Below are 17,322 nucleotides of genomic sequence, written 5' to 3' on the forward strand. Positions count from 1 at the left end.
TGAATAATAGATATGTTTATGGATCCATAATACAATATGGCCACTAAGGGTCTGTGAGGCTAAAGAAGGCAGTAGGGCTCCATACTGACAAAACTGTTATGCAGTAACACTGAAATAGATGCATAGTCATAGAGGGTGTAATCCACACCATATGGATTTTTAGCAATATGATCTATTACTGTGAGCATCATTTGATACACTTTATGCTACATTCTCATTAGCTGCTTATTATTTAGGCGTATACATTAATTATGGACTGTAACCCAGCTTATACCCTCCTCCTATCAGAGATATCAAGCTCAAATACACAGTGGGCAAAAGTTAAAAGCTTGGACAAAGTCATGGGCAAACATTGATATTTATTGAAAACATTTCTACAAGTTTTTCCTTATGATACGATTAACTTTTTTCTTATGGAAACAAATTTTAAAGGGTTGTTCCAATAACAAAGAACTTTTCAATAAATCTTATTGTAGAATGAAATAGTGGAATAATATGTTAAGTAACAGCAGAAAAAGGCATATGGCCTAATTGAAATATGTAAAAACGTGATAAAAATCCTTGAATGATACAGATATTAACCCCTTAGTGACCAGTGTCACTTTATGTGGTAATAACTCTGTAACGCTTCAACATATCCCAGTGATTTAGAGATTTTTTTTCATGACACATTATAAGGTTTGAAGTGACTTTGGGGGACCTATATATTGGAAACCTCCCAAAAGTGATACCATTTTAAATACAGCTCCCCCTGACATATTGAAAACTGTTGTCAAGTAGTTTATTAACACTTCAGCTGTTTTTCAGGGATTAATGCAAAGTGACATGACAGGAATGAAATAGTGTATTTTTACCACCTAAATGTCACTAACGTCTGAACAGGTTGCTACAGGCGACAGACTCTAAGGCCGCTATTTGGTTGTGAACTGCCATGGCAAACATCAGGACCACACAATCATGATTTCAGGGTGCTGATGCGAATAAAGAGGAATCCCCCACACTCTGATAACCCTTTATATGATGTAGTCACTATTGACAGCAGCATCTACGGGGTTAGACAGATATGGACGGTGCCAACACTGATCGTGGCTAATGCAGCAAGTTGTCAGCTATAGTGTACAGCCAACAGCTGCTGGATTGTCATCTGTATGGAGATGCTAGTCTTTTATGTCTCCGGTCAGTAAAAAGACATATTGGCGGTCATTAAGGGGTTAAATTATAATGCAAAAAGTCCCCAAACACCCCCACAGTGAATTCCTCCACAATACCTACTGTACCCTCCCTCAATCCCCCCCGACTAAGAATGGTGACCCCCTCAAAGTATGATTCTCCAACTGTAATCCTCACACAGCCCTCCATACAGTATAATGGCCACAAAAAGTGTTCCATACAGTATAATGGGACCCACATAGTCCTCCAAACAGTATAATGGGTCCACATAGTGCTCAATACAGTATAATGACCTCACATAGTGCTCCATATAGTATAATGGACCCACATAGTCCTCCATACAGTATAATGGGTCCATATAGTGCTCAATACAGTATAATGACCTCACATAGTGCTCCATACAGTATAATGGGCCCACATAGTGCTTCATACAGTATAATGGGTCCACATAGTGCTCTGCTCAATACAGTATAATGACCTCACATAGTGCTCTACACAGTATAATGGGACCCACATAGTCCTCCAAACAGTATAGTGGGTCCACATAGTGCTCAATACAGTATAATGACCTCACGTGGTGCTCCATACAGTATAATGGGCCCACATCGCGCTTCATTCAGTACAATGGGTCCACATAGTGCTCAATACAGTATAATGACCTCACATAGTTCTCCATACAGTATAATGGGCCCACATATTGCTTCATAAAGTATAGTAGGCCCCACATTAAAAAAAAAGTGCTCACCTCTGCCTGTTCCCCCGCTACTCCTGTCTCTTCATGGTGTCTTCAGATCCTCTGGACATGTCAGTACAACGGGCACATTCTAATGATGTCATTTTGCCCTCTGCTCTGAGACGTCAGAGGGGAAATAATTGGAGAGGGAGCGTCATCATTGATTTCAACTGTATCTGCCTCTAGGATGCGATATCTGATACAGTTAGATAGTTAGGCATAGTCCAATGACGTGCGGGAGACCCACCCAGCGTTGCAAGTCAAATATATTGCATCACTGGCCAAATATATTCACCCTGCAGGCCAGATTTGGACTGCGGGCCAGAGTTTGGCATATGTATCCTAGATGGATGCTGGAGAAGAATGGGTCTTTTGGATTCACTAGTTATGTGACAGGAAGTTACCCAGCAAGGTGACATTTGGCCTTGTTTACACTTTTTATTTTTACTCACCTACGCCATTCTGAGCATACTGTGGGCACCATGAATACTCAGTGTGAAGGTATTTATAGAATGACATCACTAGCCATGAGATATATTTTTTATGAATGGAAACCGTAGTCGATGTAAATACACTTGTAAATTATACAGTTGATGGATTATGATTCTGTTCACATATTACTTAGTTACATAATTTTAAAAAGACGTGGGTGTGTCTAGTTCAACCTTCCTCACCATTTATACATTTTTTGTCAACAAATTAACTATAACCCAAAATGTTTTGTGTACTGAGGAAATCATCCAGCCCTTTTTTAAAAGCTGCTATAGTGTCTTCCATTACTACCTCTTGTCCAATATAATAACAAAAAAGCCAGCGTCTCCGCTAAAATCTTGGCAGCTTTATTAGGCTATGTGCACACAATGCGGAATTAGTGCGGATCCGCAGCGGATTTTTCCGTGCAGAAACGCTGCAGTTCTGCACAGTGATTTACAGTACAATGTAAATCAATAGAAAAAAAAAAAGCTGTGCTAATGGTGCGGAAAAATCCGCTTGAAAACCTCTGCGGAACAAAAGAAGTAGCATGCTACTTCTTTTGTGCGGAACTGCTGCGTTTCTGATCCCTTCCACTATAGAAATCCGCAGGGGTAAAAAACACAGAAAGTCCGCATCAATTCCGCAACCAAAATGCACAAAATCCATATAAAATCCGCGGCAAATCTGCACCTGCGTTTTCTGCCAGGAGATGCAGATTTTGTGCGGAAAATTCTGCACCCCAATTCGCAACGTGTGCACATAGCCTAACACTTCCATTAAAGTCAGAGTAACAAACAGGACAGATTTCTGATGTTGATGTAAGTTGCTTCCTCATTTAAAAACATTAACACACTCCCGCTCAGTGACCCCAATAGAATTAATTGTATGCAAACAAGTGTAGTGGATCAATAAATTCAAATGTCAAAATATGTACAATATTCCAAAATATAATCCAGGGCTGTGGAGTCGGTAAGCCAAACCTCCTTCTCAGACTCCTCAATTTCCCTGACTCCCGACTCCACAACTTCGACTCCAACTCTATAGCACTGCCTCACTACTGAGCATGTACATAAAGTGCAGTACAGATTCATCTCAACTAAAAGTCTAGATCCGAAGATCAGTAACATAACAGACATTTATAGGATATTTCATAACTTTCCCAAATTCTTATGAATATATTAACAGCACACCCTGCATTGTACTACTGTACCCAATTTACTATATCTGTTTCTCAATCTATCCTGAATCATATATTGTTCAGAAAAAAACGCAGAATCTGAACAAATGCATTTAACACAAACCATTTTACCATAGGGGACGGCATTTAAAGTTTGTCTGGGATTACACCTTTCTACTTTTAGGCTATGTGCATGCAGTGTGGTTTTTATATGTTTTTGCGGTGGTTTTTCCGCACGGAAATGGGCCAAAAGCACTATGGAATCCTTATGCAAACCAATTCAATGACAATTCTAAAGTGTTGTTCACATGATCAGTAAATTTCTGTGCGTATTTGCAGTGTGTTTTTTTCTGCAGCATGTAAATTCTTTGTGCTTTTCTGCAGCGTTTTTCACCCATTGACTTCAGTTGAGTCAGTCAAATCCGCAGCAAAAATGCAGGTATAAAAATGTTTGCGGATTGGATTTGCTGAGTTTTTGTTTTGCTTTTTCCCAGCTTCCTAAGGTATTTCCCATGCTGTCATCTGTGTGACAACATGGGAAACACTGATGCGGTAATTTTTATAGGTGGTAACGATACCGCCGGTAAGCCTGTCAGTCAGAGCGCTGCGGGGTCATACTGTCAGATGTCAGCATGACCCCGCTGCTGTGACTGTGACTCGTGGTAACACTACCGCAAACTGTCGGTTGGACCTCTGCGGGGTCATGCTGTCAGATGTCGACATGACCCCGCAGCTGTGCTTTTGACCAGTAGCGGTGACCTGCAGTAAAAAGCTTACCGCAGGTCAGCAGGCGTGGGCTGATGAGACTACGGTTCCCATCGAGCTACATCTGCTGTCACTGATCACATTCAAATAAAAATAAAACCCCATTATACTCACCTAACACCAAATCCCTGATGCCCTAGTCTCCTAGAAATAATGTAAAATAATAAATCACCGTATACTCACCTGTCCACCGTAGTCCACGTAATCCTGAGTGTCCCATGGCGATCTCACTTGTGAGGAGATGTGACTGCTCTACCCGGCCGCCGACAATACACTGACAGGAGGTAATCGCTCCTGCAGTGTATCACTGAGCTGCCGTGAGAGAGTTCATCGGCGTTCATCAGCTGATCAGCTCCAGTGCTCTCCCTTACGGCATCGCTGTGTAAGGGAGATCACCGGAGCTGATCAGCTGATGAACTCCGGTGACCTCTCTCACGGCAGCTCAGTGATATACTGTGGGAGCAATTACCTCCTGTCAGTCTATCGCAGGCTGTATTTGAGAGTAGTCACGTCCGTGACATCACATTAGGATCGTCGTGGGACATTAAGGATTATCTTCTCTGCTGACAGGTGAGGAATATTGTGGTTTATTATTTTATTTTTGTTGCAGGAGAAGTTGGCGTCGGTGGATTAGGCTTAATGGTTTAATTAAGCTTCATGAAAGGAGTGTGTGTCATTATTTTAAATAAAGGACTTTATTCTGGGTGTCTGTGTTTTTTTATACAATATCACTATAGGGTTACTAATGGATAGGTGTCTTATAGACACCTCTCCATTACTAACCTGTGGGCTTGATGTCACCTGACAATGCAAAGGTGACATCAACCCCACAAATATGAACCCCACTTGCCACCGCTACAGGGCAAGTGGGAAGAGCGAGGCTAAGTACCATATTTGGAGCATCCCATAGATGCGCCTTTTCTGGGGCAGTGAGAGATGATGTTTTTAGTCTGGGAGGGGCCAATATCCATGGCCCCTTCCTAGGCTATTAATATCAGCCCGCAGCTATCTGCCTAGCCTTTGTTGGTTAGATGGTATAGGGGGACCTTATGTCAATTTTTTTGGGGTCCCCCTGTAAACTAGGCAGTAAAGGCTAAGCAAACAGCTGTGAGCTGATATTAATAGCCTGGAAACCTTTATGGCTATTGGCTCCTTCACAGAATATTAACATCATCCCTCAGCCATTGGCTTTCTCTCTGCTGGTTATTAAAATTACGCGGGAGCTCACTCAATTTTTTTTTTCATTTTTTTTCTTTAACAGTTGCTGTCTGGTGACAGCTGGTGATGAGCGAGTTTGCTCGTTACTCGAGATTTCCTAGCATGCTCTGGTGTTCTCCTAGTATCTTGGACGTGCTTGTAGAATGTTTATGTCGCATCACCTGCATGATGTGCGGCTGTTAGACACCCTGAACACATGCAAGGATTGCCTGTTTGTTAGGGAATCCCCACATGTATTCAGGCTGTCTAGCAGCTGCAAATCATGCAGCTGCGATAACACAAACATACTCTATGCCCAAAATACTCGGAGAACACCTGAGAATGCTCGGAAATCTCGAGTAACGAGCACACTCGCTCATCACTAGTTACAGCCTATGTATGTTCATTGTGTTAACACTCCTACATAGGCTGGTGACATTGTGTGTGTAGGTTTCTATGTGTTTGTGTTTATTCATCGGCTTAGTAATGAGGGTGTCGTGCTGACTCCTTTTCAATCCTAAGCCTAGAGCTAAGCGTCAATGATTGCTACTGACACCAAGCTCTAGTCCCATTACTCTGATGCCACTGCATCAGCATGAAAAAGGTGGTGTTGAACCAAGAAATTACAACACAAAACTTTTTTTTTTTTTTTAAATATCTTTGTTTAGCTCAAAAAAGCCTTTATTTCTGTACAAAAACTCATACAAAAACGTGGCAAAAATGGGTGTTTTTGCTGCAGCGTTTTTCCTGCCCCAAAAGATGCAGAAATCTTGCGAAAATTTCTGCAAGCAAATACAAATGTGCACACATAGCCTTAATGTTGTGTTGCCCACACAAGGTTTTCTGTTGTGAATTCCATTTCTCGGACTCCCTCCTGTGGTCATGAATGGTACTTTGGTTAGTTCTGCTCTTGGACTCCCTCTGGTGGCTTTGAGCGGAACTGCTGGTCTCTGAGGTTTGCTTTCTCAGCTGCCCTCGTTTATTGTTATGTTGGCTTCCCTATTTAACTCTACTCAGATCGTTACTTCATGCCAGCTGTCAATGTATCAGTATTGGTTCAGATCTCTCTTGGACTTCTCTGAGGACCTGTCTACTCCAGCAGAAGCTAAGTCCCTGCTAGTTCATTTGTTGTTACTGCTGCCTGAATATATTTCTTGGTACTGCTAAATTCTAGTCCAGCTTGCTATCATGATATTTCCTTGCTAGCTGGAAGCTCTGTGGTGCAGTGTTGCACCTCCACACCGTGAGTCGGTGTGGGGGTCTTTTTGCATACTCTGCGTGGTTTTTGTAGTTTTTTGTGCTGACCGCATAGTTTCCTTTTCTATCCTCTGACTATTTAGTGAAGTCTGGCCTCCTTTGCTAAAACCTGTTTCATTCCTGTGTTTGTGAAAAAGAGGGATAAGAGAAGTTCTGAACCCATTTTTTTTTCTTTGCAGTGTGTTTTGTCTCTCTTTTCCCCTTAATCTCTGGGTGGTTCAGGACTCAGGTGTAGATATGGATATTCAGGGTCTGTCCTCTTGTGTGGATCAACTCACTGCAAGGGTCCAAAGCATTCAAGACTATGTAGTTCAGAATCTGATGTTAGAGCCTAGAATTCCAATTCCTGATTTGTTTTCTGGGGATAGATCTAAGTTTCTGAATTTCAAAAATAATTGTAGACTGTTTCTTGCTTTGAAACCCCGCTCCTCTGGTGACCCCATTCAGCAAGTAAAAATTATTATTTCTTTGTTACATGGCGACCCTCAAGACTGGGCATTCTCCCTTGCGCCAGGAGATCCTGCATTGCTTAATGTAGATGCGTTTTTTCTGGCGCTTGGATTGCTTTATGACGAACCTAATTCAGTGGATCAGGCAGAGAAAGCCTTGCTGGCTTTGTGTCAGGGTCAGGATGAAGCGGAGGTATATTGTCAGAAGTTTAGAAAGTGGTCTGTGCTTACTCAATGGAATGAGTGTGCCCTGGCAGCAATTTTTAGAAAGGGTCTCTCTGAGGCCCTTAAGGATGTTATGGTGGGCTTCCCCACGCCTGCTGGTCTGAATGAATCAATGTCCTTGGCCATTCAAATTGATCGGCGTTTGCGTGAGCGCAAAATTGTGCACCATTTGGCGGTGTCCTCTGAGCAGAGGCCTGAGCTTATGCAATGTGATAGAACTTTGACCAGAACTGAACGGCAAGAACACAGATGTCAGAATCGGCTGTGTTTTTACTGTGGTGACCCTACTCATGCTATCTCTGATTGTCCTAAGCGCACTAAGCGGTTCGCTAGGTCTGTCACCATTGCTACTGTACAGCCTAAATTTCTTTTGTCTGTTACTTTGATTTGCTCTCTGTCGTCCTACTCGGTTATGGCATTTGTGGATTCGGGCGCTGCCCTGAATTTGATGGACTTGGAGTTTGCCAGGCGTTGTGGTTTTTTCCTGGAGCCTTTGCAGTATCCTATTCCATTAAGGGGAATTGATGCTACGCCTTTGGCCAGGAATAAACCTCAGTACTGGACTCAGTTGACCATGTGCATGGCTCCTGCACATCAGGAAGATATTCGCTTTTTGGTGTTGTATAATTTGCATGATGTGGTCGTGTTGGGTTTGCCATGGCTACAGGTTCATAATCCAGTATTGGATTGGAAATCAATGTCTGTGTCTAGTTGGGGTTGTCAAGGGGTACATGGCGATGTTCCGATGATGTCAATTTCTTCATCCACTCCTTCTGATGTCCCTGAGTTTCTGTCGGATTACCGGGATGTATTTGATGAGCCCAAATCCAGTATCCTACCCCCTCATAGGGATTGTGATTGTGCTATAAATTTGATCCCTGGTAGTAAGTTTCCTAAGGGCCGACTTTTCAATTTATCCGTGCCAGAACACGCCGCTATGCGGAGTTATATAAAGGAGTCCTTGGAGAAAGGGCATATTCGCCCGTCTTCATCACCGTTGGGAGCAGGGTTCTTTTTTGTGGCCAAGAAGGATGGTTCTCTGAGACCCTGTATAGACTACCGCCTTCTCAATAAAATCACGGTCAAATTTCAGTACCCTTTGCCTCTGCTGTCTGATTTGTTTGCTCGGATTAAGGGGGCTAGTTGGTTCACCAAGATAGATCTTCGAGGGGCGTATAACCTTGTGCGTATTAAACAGGGCGATGAATGGAAAACAGCATTTAATACGCCCGAGGGCCATTTTGAGTACCTGGTGATGCCATTCGGGCTTTCTAACGCTCCATCTGTGTTTCAGTCCTTTATGCATGACATCTTCCGAAAGTATCTGGATAGATTCATGATTGTATATTTGGATGATATTTTGGTCTTTTCAGATGATTGGGAGTCTCATGTGAAGCAGGTCAGAATGGTATTTCAGGTCCTTCGTGCTAATTCCTTGTTTGTGAAGGGGTCTAAGTGTCTCTTTGGAGTTCAGAAGGTTTCCTTTTTGGGCTTCATTTTTTCCCCTTCTACTATCGAGATGGATCCTGTTAAAGTTCAGGCCATTTATGATTGGACTCAACCTACATCTGTGAAGAGTCTTCAGAAATTCCTGGGCTTTGCTAATTTTTACCGTCGCTTCATCGCTAATTTTTCTAGTGTGGTTAAACCTTTGACTGATTTGACAAAGAAAGGTGCTGATGTGGTGAATTGGTCCTCTGCGGCCGTCGAGGCTTTTCAGGAGCTGAAACGTTGTTTTTCTTCGGCCCCTATGTTGCGTCAGCCAGATGTTTAGCTCCCTTTTCAGGTTGAGGTTGATGCTTCTGAGATTGGAGCAGGGGCTGTTTTGTCTCAAAGAAGTTCTGATGGCTCTGTGATGAAGCCATGTGCCTTCTTTTCTAGAAAGTTTTCGCCTGCTGAGCGTAATTATGATGTTGGCAATCGGGAGCTGCTGGCTATGAAGTGGGCATTCGAGGAGTGGCGACATTGGCTTGAGGGAGCCAAGCACCGCGTGGTGGTCTTGACGGATCACAAGAATTTGACTTATCTCGAGTCTGCCAAGCGGTTGAATCCTAGACAGGCTCGATGGTCACTGTTTTTCTCCCGTTTCGATTTTGTGGTCTCATACCTTCCGGGTTCTAAGAATGTGAAGGCTGATGCCCTTTCTAGGAGTTTTGTGCCTGATTCTCCGGGAGTCCCTGAGCCGGCTGGTATTCTCAAAGAGGGGGTAATTCTGTCTGCCATCTCCCCTGATTTGCGGCGGGTGCTGCAGGAGTTTCAGGCTGATAGACCTGACCGTTGTCCAGCGGAGAAATTGTTTGTCCCTGATAGATGGACTAGCAGAGTTATTTCTGAGGTTCATTGCTCGGTGTTGGCTGGTCATCCTGGCATTTTTGGTACCAGGGATTTGGTGGCTAGGTCCTTTTGGTGGCCTTCCTTGTCACGGGATGTGCGTTCTTTTGTGCAGTCTTGTGGGACTTGTGCTCGGGCCAAGCCCTGCTGTTCTCGTGCCAGTGGGTTGCTTTTGCCCTTGCCGGTCCCGAAAAGGCCCTGGACGCATGTTTCCATGGATTTTATTTCAGATCTTCCTGTCTCTCAAAAGATGTCTGTCATCTGGGTGGTTTGTGATCGCTTTTCTAAGATGGTCCATTTGGTACCCTTGCCTAAATTACCTTCCTCCTCTGATTTGGTGCCATTATTCTTTCAGCATGTGGTTCGTTTGCATGGCATTCCGGAGAACATTGTGTCGGACAGAGGGTCCCAGTTTGTCTCTAGGTTTTGGCGGTCCTTTTGTGCTAAGATGGGCATTGATTTGTCTTTTTCTTCGGCTTTCCATACCCAGACAAATGGCCAAACTGAACGAACCGACCAGACTTTGGAAACCTATCTGAGATGCTTTGTTTCTGCTTATCAGGATGATTGGGTGACCTTTTTGCCATTGGCTGAGTTCGCCCTTAATAATCGGGCTAGTTCGGCTACTTTGGTTTCGCCTTTTTTTTGCAATTCTGGTTTTCATCCTCGTTTTTCTTCAGGGCAGGTTGAGCCTTCTGACTGTCCTGGTGTGGATTCTGTGGTGGACAGATTGCAGCAAATTTGGACTCACGTGGTGGACAATTTGACGTTGTCCCAGGAGAAGGCTCAACGTTTCGCTAACCGTCGTCGTTGTGTTGGTCCTCGACTTCGTGTTGGGGATTTGGTTTGGTTATCTTCTCGTTATGTTCCTATGAAGGTTTCTTCTCCTAAGTTTAAGCCTCGTTTCATTGGTCCTTATAAGATTTCTGAAATTCTCAACCCTGTGTCATTTCGTTTGGTCCTTCCAGCTTCCTTTGCCATCCATAATGTGTTCCATAGGTCGTTGTTGCAGAGGTATGTGGCGCCTATGGTCCCCTCCGTTGATCCTCCTGCTCCGGTGTTGGTTGGGGGGGAGTTGGAGTATGTGGTGGAAAAAATTTTGGATTCTCGTATTTCGAGACGGAAGCTCCAGTACCTGGTTAAGTGGAAGGGCTATGGTCAGGAGGATAATTCCTGGGTTGTTGCCTCCGATGTCCATGCTGCCGATTTGGTTCGTGCCTTTCATTTGGCTCGTCCTGATCGGCCTGGGGGCCCTGGTGAGGGTTCGGTGACCCTGTTGTGAATTCCATTTCTCGGACTCCCTCCTGTGGTTATGAATGGTACTTTGGTTAGTTCTGCTCTTGGACTCCCTCTGGTGGCTTTGAGCAGAACTGCTGGTCTCTGAGGTTTGCTTTCTCAGCTGCCCTCGTTTATTGTTATGTTGGCTTCCCTATTTAACTCTACTCAGATCGTTACTTCATGCCAGCTGTCAAAGTATCAGTATTGGTTCAGATCTCTCTTGGACTTCTCTGAGGACCTGTCTACTCCAGCAGAAGCTAAGTCCCTGCTAGTTCATTTGTTGTTACTGCTGCCTGAATATATTTCTTGGTACTGCTAAATTCTAGTCCAGCTTGCTATCATGATATTTCCTTGCTAGCTGGAAGCTCTGTGGTGCAGTGTTGCACCTCCACACCGTGAGTCGGTGTGGGGGTCTTTTTGCATACTCTGCGTGGTTTTTGTAGTTTTTTGTGCTGACCGCATAGTTTCCTTTTCTATCCTCTGACTATTTAGTGAAGTCTGGCCTCCTTTGCTAAAACCTGTTTCATTCCTGTGTTTGTGACTTTCCTCTTAACTCACAGTCAATATACACTCACCGGCCACTTTATTAGGTACACCATGCTAGTAACGGGTTGGACCCCCTTTTGCCTTCAGAACTGCCTCAATTCTTCGTGGCATAGATTCAACAAGGTGCTGGAAGCATTCCTCAGAGATTTTGGTCCATATTGACTTGATGGCATCACACAGTTGCCGCAGATTTGTTGGCTGCACATCCCAAAGATGCTCCATACAAGGCAGGATGGATCCATGCTTTCATGTTGTTTACGCCAAATTCTGACCCTACCATCCGAATGTCGCAGCAGAAATCGAGACTCATCAGACCAAGCAACGTTTTTCCAATCTTCTACTGTCCAATTTCGATGAGCTTGTACAAATTGTAGCCTCAGTTTCCTGTTCTTAGCTGAAAGGAGTGGTACCCGGTGTGGTCTTCTGCTGCTGTAGCCCATCTGCCTCAAAGTTCGACGCACTGTGCGTTCAGAGATGCTCTTAGGCCTACCTTGGTTGTAACGGGTGGCGATTTGAGTCACTGTTGCCTTTCTATCAGCTCGAACCAGTCTGCCCATTCTCCTCTGACCTCTGGCATCAACAAGGCATTTCCGCCCACAGAACTGCCGCTCACTGGATTTTTTTTCTTTTTCGGACCATTCTCTGTAAACCCTAGAGATGGTTGTGCATGAAAATCCCAATAGATCAGCAGTTTCTTAAATACTCAGACCAGCCCTTCTGGCACCAACAACCATGCCACGTTCAAAGGCACTCAAATCACCTTTCTTCCCCATACTGATGCTCGGTTTGAACTGCAGGAGATTGTCTTGACCATGTCTACATGCCTAAATGCACTGAGTTGCCGCCATGTGATTGGCTGATTAGAAATTAAGTGTTAACAAGAAGTTGGATAGGTGTACCTAATAAAGTGGCCGGTGAGTGTATGTGGGGGGCTGCCTTTACCCTTGGGGAATTTCTCTGAGGCAAGGTTAGGCTTCTATTTCTATCTTTAGGGGTAGTTAGCTCTTAGGCTGTGAAGAGGCGTCTAGGGAGAGTTAGGTACGCTCCACGGCTATTTCTAGTGTGTTTGATAGGAGTAGGGTTTGCGGTCAGCAGAGTTCCCACTTTCCCAGAGCTTGTTCCGATTACTAGTTTACTCATCAGGTCATTCCGGGTGCTCCTAACCACCAGGTCCATAACAGTTTTCTATAAATGGTTACATAAAATTTGTGCTGTATAATATCCCCTTAACAAAAAAACCTTAATAAATATACATAATATCATTCTAATAATTAAAAAGGTTGTCTGAAGGCGAAGCATTTTTCCTTATCTATTTAGTCCCTTAATCTAATCTATTTTCTAATATACTTGTGTCATGACTCTGGTTTGAGACCCGGACCTGGATGAACCTAGCGTCGATCAAATTAACCCTGCCCCACTGTCCAGAAACTCAGAAATAACCACCTTACTTTTGCCCCAACGGATCTCAGACAGTAGGAAATAATTGTGACCTCCCCACACAGTAAATATGTACACCCGGGTTGTTAACCTCCCCACAACCTGGGCTCCTTAGTTTTCCGGTGGCTGTTTACGGTGAGCTAGGGAAGGACAAGCACTCACCAAATTAGCCTTTCTACCACAGTAAAAACACTTTCCCCCTGTACGCCGTAATTCAGTTTGATCAACAGAACGAGTCACACCACCCAATTGCATGGGTTCCACAGATTCCCTTTACCCTAGACCGCCCCCAAATTGGGCTATCTCTTTATATCTTTGGCGAAGACAGCGATTCACCCGGATAGCCAGAGACATGCCCGCCTCAAGGGAAACTGGAGTCTCATACAAGGCAAAGGCATCCTTCACCCTTCCAGATAGCTCTTGACAGAACTGGCTATGGAACGCGTGGTCATTCCATTTGGTGTCAGTGGACCACCTCCGATTCTTGAAGCAATACTTATCTGCCGGCCGGTCTCCCTGCTGAAGCGGACATAGCATGGACTCAGCCAGGGTGACGCTGTTGGGGTCATCATGTATATGACCCAGAGAAAAGAAAAAATTCCTCCACCGTCCGGAGCTACTGAGAGTCCGAGGGGAGAGAAAATGCCCATGCTTGCTGGTCATCCTGAAGGAGCGAGATTATTATCCCCACCCATTGCTCCAAGGTTCCTGAGGAGTAAGGATGTAACTTAAGTAGTTTACAGGCCTCCCTGAAAACAACAAACTTGTCACGCCTCCCAGAGAACCTGTCAGGTAAAGCGATCTTGGGCTCCACTAGTGGTTGCCTGGGAGTCACGGTCTGCAAACCTGATGCTTTGGAGTGCTGCAAAACAACAGTGCATAGATCTGCCACCACCAGACTGAGTTGCTGCAGTTGCCCTGTCAGAGCAGTGATAGAATCCATGGGGGATCAAAAAATGATTCTGTTGTCGGGTGTCCCGGGACTAGGGGCTCCTCCCCCCCCCCTAACGTTAGGCGCGTCCTAGCTATCTCTGTTTCTCGTTTTACTTCTAATGGTGAAGATGCCATGTACCTTGCAGATCTCCTGAATCTGCCCTCACTCTTTTCCCTCTCCCCACTTATGGAAGAGAGGAGAAGCGTAGTAGTATATGGTAGTACACCCACCAGACTATCAAGGTAATACGACCAGGGATAAAGAAAAATATAAATTATACAAATACACTTGCACAAACGACATAGGAAAACACCGGAAAGGATTGACACACAAACTAAACCACGCAAAGGTCTTAGATAAATCATCAAACGCTTTCTCAAACAACAACTCTCTTCCAAGTCCATTTACTATAGGAGAGGGGAGTGGTCAACAGTGAACAGTTGAGAGCCTTAATGCAGGTAAGCTTCCAGGAGCTTTCAACTGAGCAGTTTAAACCCTGCACTGCTACAATAAATCTGCATTATTTAATATTTGAAGGAGAAGAGCTTTTAGTCAGTGAAGGAGCAGGAGAAATCAGACAGTGCGGTCTTTTGGCTACTCTCTCGTGGTAAACCTGTGACAATGTCCTTTAAAAATTCCCTAACTGCACTATCTAACTAATTTTTTATTTTTCTCTACTTCCTGTGTAATGATGATTTGTTTGAGTATCCTAGCATGCACTGGGGATGCTCATAGAATCATCAGGGGGTCATAGGCTGGGGTCCCTATCACAGTGCCTGCCCCCTCTCTGTAACAAAATGTCATCAGTGATGTTCGTGTCAGGTGATAGTCCCTGCTCTGTCCTGGAGTGTCTCCCATGTGCTGTGTCTACCTCAGTGCCCTGTGCGATAAGCGCAGCGTCCAGTCTGCCTTCTGCTTAGCTGAATAGTAATGAGCCAGCAGAAGGGCAGTGTCAATATACTCGGCATGCAGGAGGGCTAGCGCTGCCCCGCAGTTGACGTCACTGGTTGCTGATGGGTATAGCGAAACCACTCTGCTGCTAGCTTATTACTATTCATCTAAGCAGATAACAAATCGGATGCCGCGTGCATCGCACAGGGCACTGAGGGAGAAACTGCACAAGGGAGTCACTCCGGGACCAGCTCCTGAAACGAGCATCACTGATGACCCGATGGGTCTCTGCGAGGCAATATACTCTACCAGCCAATCAGAGGCTCATGGAAGTGACGTAATGAGCTCCCATCGCTTGCACACTAAAGTTAGCTGCCGGCTTCAGAAGTAGACACTGCGCGGCAGGGAAGCGGAGGGAAGGTAAGTATTTATTTAAATCAGTGAGTATACTGTGCCCGTGGCCATACTACTACATGTATGACTATGGACTGTGCATTATATGATTGTCTTACCGCTGTTTCTAACATCATGTCCTCCCTCTATCTGAAACTGAACCTGTCAAAAACTGAACTCCTCGTGTTCTCTCCCTCTACTAACCTACCTTTGCCTGACATTGCCATCTCCGTGTGTGGTTCCATCATTACTCCAAAGCAACATGCCCGCTGTCTTGGGGTCATCCTTGATTCCGAGCTTTCATTCACCTCCCACATCCGATCACTGGCTCGCTCTTCTTATCTGCATCTCAAAAACATTTCTAGAATTCGCCCTTTTCTTACTTTCGACTCTGCAAAAACTCTTACTGTCTCACTTATTCATTCTCGTCTGGACTATTGTAACTCTCTACTAATCGGCCTCCCTCTTACCAAACTCTCCCCACTCCAATCTGTCCTGAATGCTGCTGCCAGGATCATATTCCTCACCAACCGTTACACCGATGCCTCTACCTTGTGCCAGTCATTATACTGGCTACCCATCCACTCCAGAATCCAGTACAAAACTACTACCCTCATCCACAAAGCACTCCATGGCTCAACACCACCCTACATCTCCTCTCTGGTCTCAGTCTACCACCCTACCCGTGCCCTCCGCTCCACTAATGACCTCAGGTTAGCATCCTCAATAATCAGAACCTCCCACTCCCGTCTCCAAGACTTTACACGTGCTGCGCCGATTCTTTGGAATGCACTACCTAGGTTAATACGATTAATCCCCAATCCCCACAGTTTTAAGCGTGCCCTAAAAACTCATTTGTTCAGACTGGCCTACCGCCTCAACGCATTAACCTAACTATCCCTGTGTGGCCTATTAAAAAAAAAAAAAAAAAAAAAACATAATCAGGTTCCTCGCATCATGTTCTCATACACTTAATGCAGTTAATAGCACTCTGTGTCTGTACTGCTACATACTTAGGCTGTTAACTGGTTCATGCAGCGTTACATGAACACCCGAGCCTTACACTATGGCTGGTCCAAATAACTAAAGCAATTGTTACCATCCACCTCTCGTGTCTCCCCTTTTCCTCATAGTTTGTAAGCTTGCGAGCAGGGCCCTCATTCCTCCTGGTATCTGTTTTAAACTGTGATTTCTGTTATGCTGTAATGTCTATTGTCTGTACAAGTCCCCTCTATAAGTTGTAAAGCACTGCGGAATATGTTGGCGCTATATAAATTAAAATTATTATTATTATATTAACAACAAACTTAGATGCCGCGCTACCAGGGGATGCTACTACTTTGTAGAGCAACACAAATAATGCAATAAGCAAATCCTAAGTTGAGTTACCTTGTGGCCGTCACTGATGTGTCCCCGTAAAGGCCGTGGGCTATTGTGGTAACCGTGTTCTCCGTGCTGATGAAAGCAGCGTTCCTATCCGTATGGATGTAGCTATTGCAATCCACCTCTTTGCGATAGCATTTAGTTGAAAGCCTGTCCATATCCACATAAATGTTCAAATCCAAAAAATTGACATTGGTATTGCTCGTGATGGGAGTAAATTCAAGGCCATAAACATTATCATTGAGACTAGCCAAAAAACTATGTATATCAGATTCCGTACTATCCCATATAAAAAGCACGTCGTCAATAAAGCGACGCCACATAATGAGGCCTTTACGTAATTGGCCATTCATAAAAATGCATGACTCCTCCCACAATCCAACGTACAAGTTAGCATAACTTGGGGCAAATTTTGTACCCATTGCCGTGCCCCAAGTTTGCAAATAAAATTGTTGGCAATATGTAAAATAGTTATGTGTTAAAATAAATTTAATGCTTTCAACAATGAACGAAATTTGAGTGGAGTTATAATCTTTATTTTTTATATAGCGCTAACATATTACGCAGCGCTTTACAGTTTGCACACATTATCATCGCTGTCCCCGATGGGGCTCACAATCTAAATTCCCTATCAGTATGTCTTTGAAATGTGGGAGGAAACCGGAGTGCCCGGAGGAAACCC

At 44.4% G+C, this 17,322-nt stretch overlaps 1 protein-coding gene across 5 annotated transcripts in view; it reads left to right on the forward strand.

Moving 5' to 3' along the window:
- Positions 1-17,322, forward strand: part of TMEM245 (transmembrane protein 245) — a 95,539-nt gene that overhangs the window by 57,699 nt on the left and 20,518 nt on the right. The window lies entirely within an intron of this gene.

This window comes from Ranitomeya variabilis, chromosome 6 (genome assembly GCF_051348905.1).
Source record: "Ranitomeya variabilis isolate aRanVar5 chromosome 6, aRanVar5.hap1, whole genome shotgun sequence".
NCBI classification, from domain to species: Eukaryota; Metazoa; Chordata; class Amphibia; order Anura; family Dendrobatidae; genus Ranitomeya; species Ranitomeya variabilis.